Raw genomic sequence first — 12,160 nt, forward strand, 5'->3', positions numbered from 1 at the left:
CTGGTTCTCTTCTTGAATCTCTATAATCCATCTCGGAATCCTAAAACGAACGTTTTGAGGCTGATACCGAAATTTAATTTTTATCATTTTATTAATGTGGTTCTGGTTATTTATCCAAGTGTTAGTATCATTATAACCATATTTGTTTATATTTTAATTAGAAATTTAAAACCTTGTTTGTAATGTTTAATAGTGTTGACCTTTTTGATCAAATATATGTACACTACGCTAGTAGTAATACCAGTAGGTCGTATTCCTCATTCACCTATAGATATTAGGACCTTTATCAACTTCAAAATTAACATCACCAATCAATATAAGTGGTATAAAACTATCCACGTGGTCATCCACAAATTCTTGATTTTAGGGAATAGATTTTTCATAAGACCCATATGCATTAATTAAATTGAATACTCCATCACCGTTGCAAAAACAAATTTTGTAGCACTCGCTAAGAAAAAAATATTCTTAGATTGCAAGATGTTACCTTCATTTACTAAAGTTAAGACTCCTCTAGTGATTAGTGATCCAAGTAGGTAGTGTTCCTCTTTTTTTTCTTTTATTTTTTTTTCATTTATGTTTCAGAAATAACTCTGGGATTATAGTAATTTGGGGCTATCGTCGTTCAGGGTTATTTTTCTCTTCTTGCATTATTCTTGATTTCAATCAACGGAATGATTAAAAACTGATATTTTCCCCCCTGAATTAATGTAGAAAAAAGTCATTTTAATATTTTTTTCTATAGTTTTAATACAAGTAGATAATCATATAATAATAGGACAATTTTCTAAATTTGTACAGTAACAATTTTCTCCAAATTGGCTGCTCAAATCAAAAAATGGATGATAGATTTGGATTTAGCACAAAAAAATGAGTAAATTACAATAGTTTTTAGCAAATGCGCAATTGAGGAGTATACACTCGTATAATCGTTCGTTATATCACATCATCGATTTTGGGTTTGATATTTTAATAATCCTGATACAATGTAATAATAACTTAAGTATGATCGGTCAATGACATTATTAAGTTGTCTCGGGGTATTCAAAATAACGAATAGATTCGTTATTTTGATAACCATGAGTCAACGCAAAGTTAATGTTAGTTTCTGGTAAAGTTCTAACCAACCTTGATTTAACCATATTCTTTCGTTAATCTTACGTTATGTATTGGCTGGGTACAAGGATCGTCAAAATAAATAAAACGTCTTATTATATGGAGGAGCTTTTAAATATGTGCCTTATGAAGCATACAGAGGACTCGGAGTGGATACATGCACTGAGGATGAGCCCAGAGGAGGATTATCTCTCATTGACTTGCATTCATTATGGTAATGGTCAATGCCCCACAACGACTCTTTGTTTCTTGTATGTACAATTAATAATGACCGAATCGTTACTCAAACTTCAATTTGTCCGTTTTGGAAACTCCTCTCTTTCTACAAAAATCGGCTGGAAATAGTAACTATGACGTAGGGTGAAAATTGTTATCTCTACCCATTGAATTCTTCTTCCTCTAGGTATTAATATATTAGTTCCACTAATGAACAAATATCACTTTTATAGGCAATTCCTCCGAGGATAGGCCTGGAAAATAATGTGTTATTGCTAAGGGTTCACCTTTAACTTTACTCCTATAACAATTATCTCGTTAGTACCTTGACAAAAATTTGAGCTTGTACTTGCATATAGGACAAAGTGTCTCTGAATATATTCAAACAGATACTGTAATTACATTCCGTAATTCAGGAGGCTCATTTGTTAACATTGTTAACTCAACCCATTAGGAATTTTTTGATTTAATATACACTTTTTTAATATATTGATCAATAAGGTATTGATTCACAAGCAAAGAGGTCCTCCTATTGAATTCACTTTTAAGTATGTACTTCTTAAAATTTAGAATATATTTGAGTCCTTCACAAATGTTTTTCAAAACAAAATTCAATAAATAGTGGGACTCACATTTAATTAGTATTTATATTATATATATATAAATAGTGTTGCTCTGTAATTTTGCCTCTAAACCATTTTGCTTCGAGGGTATTTCACCTTACTATATAAATAAATGAGGTTTTTTTACGTCGCCATTGTTTATTTTTGGTTGAAATTGATGTTCCCTTTGAATTTTCTAAATCATAAAATGTAATATCTATTACTATAAAATGCATTAAATGTTCGTTCTTACCTCATGTTATGCTTGTTCGTCAATCCGTGAGCCTTTTCTAGTATGTATAATCAATCATGTTAAATCATAATTACTAACAAAGAAGTAATTCTATTCGAATTGCTGACGTCTTTAAATGTTTTTATTTTTCTTATTTTACTAATTGTATTACCTATTTTGTCTCTAGTGAATTACTAAGTCTTGTGAATAGTCAATATCATCAGTGTAAAGTATAACTTTGGAGTGAAAAGTTCTTTGTAGGGTTGTTTCTCGATTACGAATTCATAAATTATGCTCAGAAACTATTGATGTTTTGATAATATATAGATTTTGATCCATTTCATTTGTTGTTCATCTTGTTAAATATCTTATATTTTCTTTATACCTGGTACAATTATTTACTAAATATAACTAATAACTACCTATAGCTTTAAATTAAATCTATATTTATAGTCTTACGACACATATGACTTCTATATAGGTTATTAAATATAATACTAAAATATTTTGTATTAAAGTAGAAATTGGTTACATTCAAAATACTGGAGTTGGACTCCTGCATTTTATGAGCCGACCCTGCAGCCCTGATATAGTGCATTTATTTTTACTTATAATAATTAATTTTTTCCCGGTATGACCTCTTTCAAATAAAATTTTATTCACTTCTAATTCTTCAATTGTGACAATGATTTTTTGGTTACTTTAAGTGCAATTTGCGTTGTCTTTAATGGTTTAGTGAGAATAATTTGTTTATTTGAAAGTGACGATAATTTATTGAAGAATACAAATCTTATCAAACACGATTTTGGGAAAAAAATAATTTTTATTTCCAGTGTATGTATGTTAAAGGGTCACATATGCAGAAACCCCTTTCAAAATATGTGTATATATTTAAGTATTAAATTGAACTATGAGTATCTTTAATTATTAATTTAAAAATTATACTTTTATATTTGATATAAAAATATTTCTTTAAAAGTTCCTCTATTAAATATCAAATTTTGTTAATCAAGCGTTTGTGATAACGCCAGTTTAAGTGGAATTGGTCCCGGGTTCTACCAATATTGCGTAGCAATATATTTCCACAATATGTAAATAGGAATAAATCGGACAGATTCCACATATTTATATAAATTTACTTTTCTATTCATATAATACTTTTTGCTATGACTTCATCTCTATGATGAACAGATGACTCCTTTTGTGATTAGAAGTTCCATGAAGATTTAATAATGTTTGCTAATTTTTTGTGGAACACATAGCATTTGATGATGGAGAGGAGAATGTCAAAATGTTTTGATCAATTCATTTTTGCAGAAAATACAATCTCAATTGGAAATGTTTTACCAATTTCTGAATATATGTTTCTAATTTCAAACCTTTGACTTTCTAGCAAATAAGATACTTATCTGGGTTGTCACTTTTATTGATTTTTTTTTATTAAACACATATATCAAAGTAAGTTTGAATTTTTTAAATTCAAACACATTACATTTTTTTATTTTGTATAATATCTATTAGTTCTCACCAAATGGAAACTTATTTTGTTTTCCCATGGTCTATTGACTTCAAACAAATTTACAAGAATTACACGATTTATCTTGATTCCCCATCGGTATTTTAAAATAGGCCAAGTTAGCATTCTGAGTTAAATAATTTTGATCACTCCTCTGACCTAGTAATGAGTTGTTTGAGGACTTGCGTATCGACGTATTTGTTGAAAACATTTTCCAAAACTAAAATGAAACTATTTTGACATTATATAACACGGATCACTAAGAAATTTATTGAGATAATAAGTTTTAATGAACAAATATTTAAGAGTTTATATATTTATAAATCATTTTTATGTCTGGTTTGTGACTTTAAATTATCTGAACTAACAATATTTAAAAAAACTTATACTTATATATCTTCCTGTAAAAAAAACATATTTACTTAAACTTTTAAAATACTTTTTCGTGTTGCTTACAATGTTACTATGAAATAAATAAAAAGAAAAACAAACAAGCAAGGTTCTTCATTGAATTGTTTTGAACTTTCGATGATTAACTATGTATACTAGCCTTCAATGTTCAGACTTGTTTCAAAAATAATATTCTCAGTCATGCTATAAATGAGGAAATCCGGTTTTAAAATTTTACATACAAGCATAAATTTATGTCAATTTTGTGATATTTTCTGGAAGAAAAATGTTAGAGGAAATGTTCGTAGAACCCAAATGTTTTAGCACTTAGTTCAGGCATTTTTTTTTAATTTGAAAACTTTGCTTCTCATTTAAAATTATGTTTGTTGTGGTAGAAGATCCATTTACAGAACCATGAGACTTCACCTTGAAGATCTGGTGCTATTGAATTAGCATGGGATAGAGTGATATTGTACAATAAACAATTTTTACTTACATCCAGAGATGGGGACTTGGACTCGAAACTTTACTTGGAATGGAGTCCTATTTTACTCGAAACTATCTTACAATAATAGATTTCCGACTAGAAAAAGAAAGTGAAGACTCAATACTGCATGCCATTATTAAATTCTGGTATTTGAAATGGACTCATTTACAATAGATAAACATTAAGAGTATGTGTTTGGATTAGTAGTAGTACATGGATGGAGATATACATATAGGTTAGTATATTGTACATACCAATATGTGTAATGGCCCATGGGTACATACTAAATCATATATAGAGAGAAAGATTTGATCTCCTTACACAGAATTTTTCTTAAATATCAATTCTAATATCATGTATTTAAGTATTTTTAGGATAACTATTAAAAATTCAAATTATAATTTGTTGAAAATTAAATGAAATGAAAAAAAAATATTCATTTTTTTTTAAATATCGTTAGTTGTTAAGAGGCAGTCAAGCTTCTTGGATCATTTTCCTCTGAATGGAGGGTGTGCTTCTGAAGACTTTTTCTTCAAGTAGCTCTTTTTAGAGAGGTATCTTAATAGACTCAAATTCAATTCAAATAATTTTTTACTGGGCCTTCCCCATCTCTACATAGCGAGTGAAGGAAGTGAGCTCCATATTGAATTTTTTGTTAATTTAGTTTATTTTCTGAAGTTTTTTTATTCTTTGGCCCTTTCGTTCTGGGATTTTTATCTGGAGAGTGAGATACCTTTTTAATAGCAACTCGACAACAAAGTTATAAAAGGCACGCCGTTGTGTTTGGGGTTCACAACTCAATACGTCCCCCGTTGTACGAGAAAAACTATTAATTTGAAAATACTTGATTCGAAGGCTATAATTTTGTTTTAAATTTAATCTCATGAATTTGATTCGGCTCAAGAAGTCCTTTTTATTTATCTTTTTTAAAACATTAATCTTTAAGAGAGGATGAAATCCTAAAGGTCATTTTTGTTTATCAAGAAATCTTTAAAAATCATATTCTTAACATGAATTGGTCATTTTGATAGAAGATCAAACTCTTACATATGTATGATGTTAATTAAACTCAAAAATTTAGGAACTCCAAGAATTTATAATAAATAGAAAAATATGTGTAATCCATTCTACTGTCCTGAAAATACACATGTTTGTGTTTTAATTTCTTATAATCTTAAATTACTTGGACAAATATGTTCGAATCAAAATTATTTCAATAGGTCCATCTTTTCTAGCTCATTTACATTGACTCAAATTTATAATGAATTGTCATGTACATACTTATTAATTTTCTAATGTTTCATGTAATGCCAAATATATATAAGAGAGAAGTTTGGTTGAGTCATAAGACTATACCTAGAGCATACATTTGTATAAATAGGATAATTTATAATGATTCAATCTCAAATTTTTGGATATTTTAATATAATATAAAGTATAAAATATAATCAATGGTGATTGGTTAAAAATATTCCAAAATATAGGCATGTGTACTGTAGAGCTATTAACAACATTGAGTGACTTCTTCAGTACTTGTAGCAGTATATTGCGGTAAATATTTTTCTTAGATCATTGAGGGTAACCTTCTATCTATATTTAACAGCATCAATTTGTACTAACTAAGTCATTTTTAAGGAGTTTCGTCATTTAATCATCTGCAGAAATACAGTTTAAAAGGAGTTATACAACCCTGTTAAAATTGAAATCGTGTATATTTTACATGTAATTAATTGTTGTTTCTTACAGATGACTCCTCATATGATTAGAAGTTCCATGAAGAATTAATAATGTATGTTAATTTTTCCCCTTGCCACAATTGAAATAAGCCTGTCATTTACTCTTCCTAGGTCATTTTCCTTATCCCATTCATTCCAAACCTGGGCTTCATCCTTTGGCAATGACTCCAAAACCTATTAAAACGCAACGTTCATATGGCAACTCCTTTTATCGTTTCCTTTACAGTTGATCCCATTATTGACTCGGCATAAGCCTCATAGCAATATATTTTATGAGCCAATTGATTATCTTCTAATGATATAAGTTCGATATTCCAACTTTTTCGAATATTATAGAATTAAAATTTAAGAGAAAACGAAAAATCCAATGCTGAATGTTATGAGATTATGGTATTTGTGAGGTCCTTAATTTGAAATATTGTATTAAGAGGATTATAACATAAAGATTTAGTGTTTCCATATTTAGTGTTCATATTATATTAACTCCACTATAAGCCTACTATTTACATAGTCTATTCTAAATAGTATCTAACTATTTGATTTTAAACTGCAAAACCTAACCAAATAAGGAAACTTGTGTATAATATAGTGATGATCATGCTTTATACTTGTACAATACAATTTTTAAAAACTGAAACATATTGTAAAATTTCTTGTTGTTTGTGTTTGATAGTTTTTGTATAATAAAGTTTTTTCTAATAATTAAATTTTTGATATTATTCTAAAAAACAAAAAATAAGTTACTACTTTCAAAGCTCTCCATTTTTGCTAGGAAATCAATGAAAAGAAACTTCTTATGTTCTTTAACATCTTCTTAAGCAACTTTTCTAATTTTACAAAATAGAAGTATTCATGTAGATGGCATCTATTTTTTTTTATAAAAACTAAAATTTAGTATAAAATGAATTAAGAAGACTTATACGGATACTTATGGTCAGTTATATTTATATTGTATATAAATATTTATATTAATTTTTTAAATCCAAAATATTCAATGTAAGACTTGTAGATCATTCCCTGTTTGAAAATTCAAATACAACTATTTATTTATGTCATCATTCCATGTATTTATTAAGGACTACTAAAGAGTTAACATTTTTTTCCTTTGCTATTATTAATATAGAAAAAAAGTGAGCCTTTGAGATTTCGTTGACTTATAAAAGTTCTACTCATTCATATATCCAGTAATTCATGTATAATAGTAATGCTCTGAACAAAGGTATGGAAAGAGTTGATCTTATGCACAAGAAACGGGTGTTTACAGTTTATCTATCGAATTCCAAGTCGTCGACACGATTTTTTTTTACATAATTTGTGTTGATACCATTAATAATTTAGTTCTTCTCCATTGCAAAATTGTTATGGTCAAGAATTAAATTCAAAATTATGAAGTGCACCATAAATAGTTTCCCTTGTGGTCGTTGATACTAAAAAAATTATAAAAACTTTATTGAAATTTTTATTCATGTCAAATATTTACTCGAGTTTCATATAAACATAAATGAAATTGTTTACTGTACTAGTTAAAAATAAATCTTATGTTAATTTGATAGTTTGTACTCTTCCTTTACGCATGTTCAAATAATAAAAAATGTTATCATATAATGCCACTCATATATTTCAATCATTATTATTTCATTTTGAAGAAAGTACGGTAAGTATAAAGTAATCGTTAGTCCATAAAAAACCTCAAGTAACGTTAAGGATTTGTTAGGGAGTTATAATTGTATCTGAATCTGAACAATTACTAATTCAACAATCAATGAAGATTGAGTAATTGAAATTTATTTATGTTTGATATATTAAAGCATAAATAATTAGTTACAAAACAAACCAAATCTGATCTGCCTACTTTACCTTATTGGAGTAATTTCTTCCCATATGATTGCTGTACATGGTGGACAAGGTAACTTTAAGACTAATTATAGGTATTGGAGAGGTTTTGTGATAATATTTCATACTTGTTACAATCTAAATGTATTAGCTATTGAGTTAAATAACATATTTTTTGAGTATCTCGTCGTTCAAGCTGGAAATAGTCAGGAGAATTTCCATCATCGAAGCATGCCGCGCAGGACAATCTGCACTAGAAATAAATTCCTTCTTCAAATATCCAAAATCAACAGTTCATGACGTGATTAAGGTTTTTGATGAGGAGGGAAAGACTGAGAGAGCAGCTCATTCAAGAAGATTTTATAATATCCACCCTGAAAGGTTCATAGTTGGCTTAGACGATCAATTGACACTTATCCAGACACACCAATTACTATGCGGGCCAAGGACTAGAACGTGACCAAAGGGATAATCTAAAATGCCCTCAGGATTAACATACATTTTTTGTCTAGGGTCAGATCCTCAAAACATCTGCTAACAGAGCAAAATAAGGCAGACAGAATGAGCATATGCAAAATTCTTATAAACCAAATGAAGAGCAAGGGTGGTTATGGTCGGGTTTTTTTCGGACGAGAAAATATTCACCATTGACTCCAAGCAGAATCATAAAAACGATAGATGGATCTTTCTAGACCCTGATGAGGTCCGACCAGTCATGAAAAAAAAAAAAAAAAATTACCGGTTTTGCTTATGGTCTTAGCGGTCATCAGCACGGAGGGATAAGTTATGCCCCCACTTCTTTCAAAAGGACCAGAGGTGACCAAGGAAGTCTTCAAGGACGCTCTAAAGGACATGGCCCTCCCATGGATGAATTAAGTCACTGATGGGAAGCCATTATATTCCAGAAAGACTCATCACCTGCTCATAAGGCCAAGATTGTCCAAGACCTCTTAGTACAAAATGAGCCAGATCTTAAACCTCCATTTTACTGGCCAGCCAACAGGCCGGACCTAAATACCTGTGGTTGTTACCTATCGGGCAGGGTAGAGAGGATCACCTGCAAGAATAGTTATACCTCAGTTTAACCCTTGAAGGCCTCCATCGTCAATACATTGAAGGGCATTGATCCGCACGAGGTAGCAAAGACATGCAAGGCATTCAGGTGCCGTGTACAGATCGGGATCGAGAACAAAGGCTTTCATAATGAATAAGGATTTTAAATTTAATGTGGCTTTCAAATTTATAAAAATTATCTTTCTATCTCCTATACAAGTCTGATAAATAGTCGTTAAAATTATTCTGGATTTCCTTGTCCACGCTGTGGGTTTGTGTTAATTTTATTGAACTTATAGCTCATAGCGGATAATTTAATGAAATGTCATGACAGCTGAGCTATTCTTCTCCAAATTGTCAAGTTAACTGCTTTAATATTCAGTTTCTTTTTTTCAAGATTTTTCATTTTCCCATAGAGTGGGCCCCAAACATACGTACTGCAATTGACCAAATTAGATATTTACAGGAAGTGTCGAATATATTTTTTAAAGACGTTTCTATAGTAATTAAATATGTATATTCATTTATTCAATAAATGGATTAGCTGATGGAATTTAACACTCACAAAGGAAAATTATTGGAATTGAAGTTACATATTCAAATGTAATTTTATCATAATAGAAAAAATACACATAAAATTTCGTTTGAAGAATTAACTCATAAGTTGGCTTGAGACTCATTGAAGGTATACACTCACAATTCTAGATACACAAATCCAAGGATTTGAGTGACTACAAAATGGAGCCTATCAAATTCTATCAGGATTAACCAATGCAAGTTCAGGATCGGTCGGCAGTTTGTCCATACACCATGATATAAAAGGTACAACAACATAACTGCCTTTTTCTAAAAAGGTATAAAAACAAGTTTTTTAAATTAAAAAAGTATTATTTTTGTTTCATAATAATATATGAATATTTAAAATATCAGATTTTAGACGACCCTCCTTCTCCATACAGTGAATATAACGAACTTTGGCATATTAAAATGCTTTGATTTTTTCATTCTTTTGTTACAACATAAGTTATTTTTGAAAGAAAAACCCAAATTTTCGGATGCAAAAATATTTTTTAGGCGCCATAGAAAAAAAATTCACGCCCAAAACATTTAGTCACTAATTTTTTGTATAAAAAATTTGGGGATGTTGCTAATCGGAAGAATGTACAGTGGTTTTGATGGTTTGAATATCCAAAGTATTTCGTTGGGTTACAATTTGCTTTCTTCAAAATAAGAAAAGAGGATTATATTCTTATGTATCACTTGAGAAAATGAACTTTAATTAAACTTTTTTAATTCAACAACATAACTTTGAAATTCAAACAATAAAACAACTCGCCTACATAAATTTAAAATTAATACTTCTGAATCCCTTGAAAAATGGTGAACATCGTTAAAAGAAGTCATTTTAAAATGGCTATAGAGGTCAAAAAACGCCTTTTTGAAGACTGAAACTTGACAGAAATTACTTTTTCATTAAAATACAAGAGAAAATAGAATTAACAAATCATCCTAAACCAATCCATGAATTCCAACTTTTTTAGGGTGGAAATGCCGAGTTCGTTCATTGTTGGGCCAATTTATTCATGATGTAAGCCCAAATCATATATTCGTGAGTGGAACACTTTTTTTTTGTTCAAAAGGAATCGAATTGCCAATACGAAGTTGTTTAATCTCCTGCATGCCTTGAAGGCAGCAATGATGATAGTTAGCTCTGGAACTAAATCCAGAATGTAGAGGTTGTTAAATCCCTGTTGGGCCTCCTATACGTCTAAATCTGGGAGTTCAAAAAAGGCAAAAGTAAACTTTTGCCTCAAAGTTGCATCGTATGCAACTTATTATCGTACCATAATTTTTAAAAGTTTTTAATATTAAAATTTGTAGTTAAAAAAATGTGAGGAAGACCAATCTTTGCTGAAATTTGTAGTTTTGCATTTTAAAAATGTTAAACACTAATAATGTATTAGAGCTCTGTTATACTCAAATGTCAAATATATTACTAAAATAGTTCCCACACTCCAGAGCTCACAAGTCTCACACAATATACTAGAAACCATAGGAAGAGTTTGTGAGAGGCACAAGAGGTATTGTGTTTGATTGAAAAAATAATTTCGGAGAATGAGAAAATTATTATAACAAAATTTTAGGCCATTTGTAGAGGTAGTTATAACTGATTTTCCTTAAGCCCACCTGTCAACACTACATGAGAAGTTCATTACTTTTCATGTAACTAATCTTTATTCTTGTTGAACCAAAATCCCATTTGAAATTAGATAATTTCTGCTGATAATTTAATGAACTATAGTAAGGAGAATTCTAGTGGTATCCAAGATACGGCAATGTCCACGTGCTAAATATTTAATATTTCGATTTTGAGAATTTGAACATGTATACTTTTTCTAGGGGAAGGCCTGCAATGTTCATTTCAGATTCATTGTGATATTGCATGTTCTGGGCGAATCCTCTCAAGTCCAGAGGCCTCATGTAAGAGTCAGGGTTTCACACTGGACTGTCTAGAGAGCTTTCAAAAAAGTGGGTGGAAAGAGCCTTTTGACAACAGAAATGAAAGAAATCCCTCTCCACCGTTGCAAGACTCTTTTGAATGAGTCTTTTGAACTATTTTTTGATAATTTTGTCCACCCTTCAGCCCTGATGTCAACCCCCTCGACATGCACCCAAAAGGTATAGGAAGGGCTGCAGTGTCCGTCAACCAAATACCGAGGCCATGTTGATAGTATTGTAGCAATGGCAAAATTAATTATTATAAGCAACCAAATTTCCTAACATGTAATTAGTGGTGGAGATAAGGAAATTTTTCAATGAGCACTGAATTTTCGTTTCTCATGATGAGAAAGAAAAAATATATTTTTTCATATGGGTATCAGAAGGTTAGCTTTAGGAAATTGTTTTCGACGAAATTCAGATATACATACCTAGAGGAATGGACTAAAAATTTCAATGAATGAGCTGTGAATGGACTCT

Source organism: Lepeophtheirus salmonis, chromosome 9 (assembly GCF_016086655.4).
Source record: "Lepeophtheirus salmonis chromosome 9, UVic_Lsal_1.4, whole genome shotgun sequence".
In the NCBI taxonomy this organism is placed as follows: domain Eukaryota; kingdom Metazoa; phylum Arthropoda; class Copepoda; order Siphonostomatoida; family Caligidae; genus Lepeophtheirus; species Lepeophtheirus salmonis.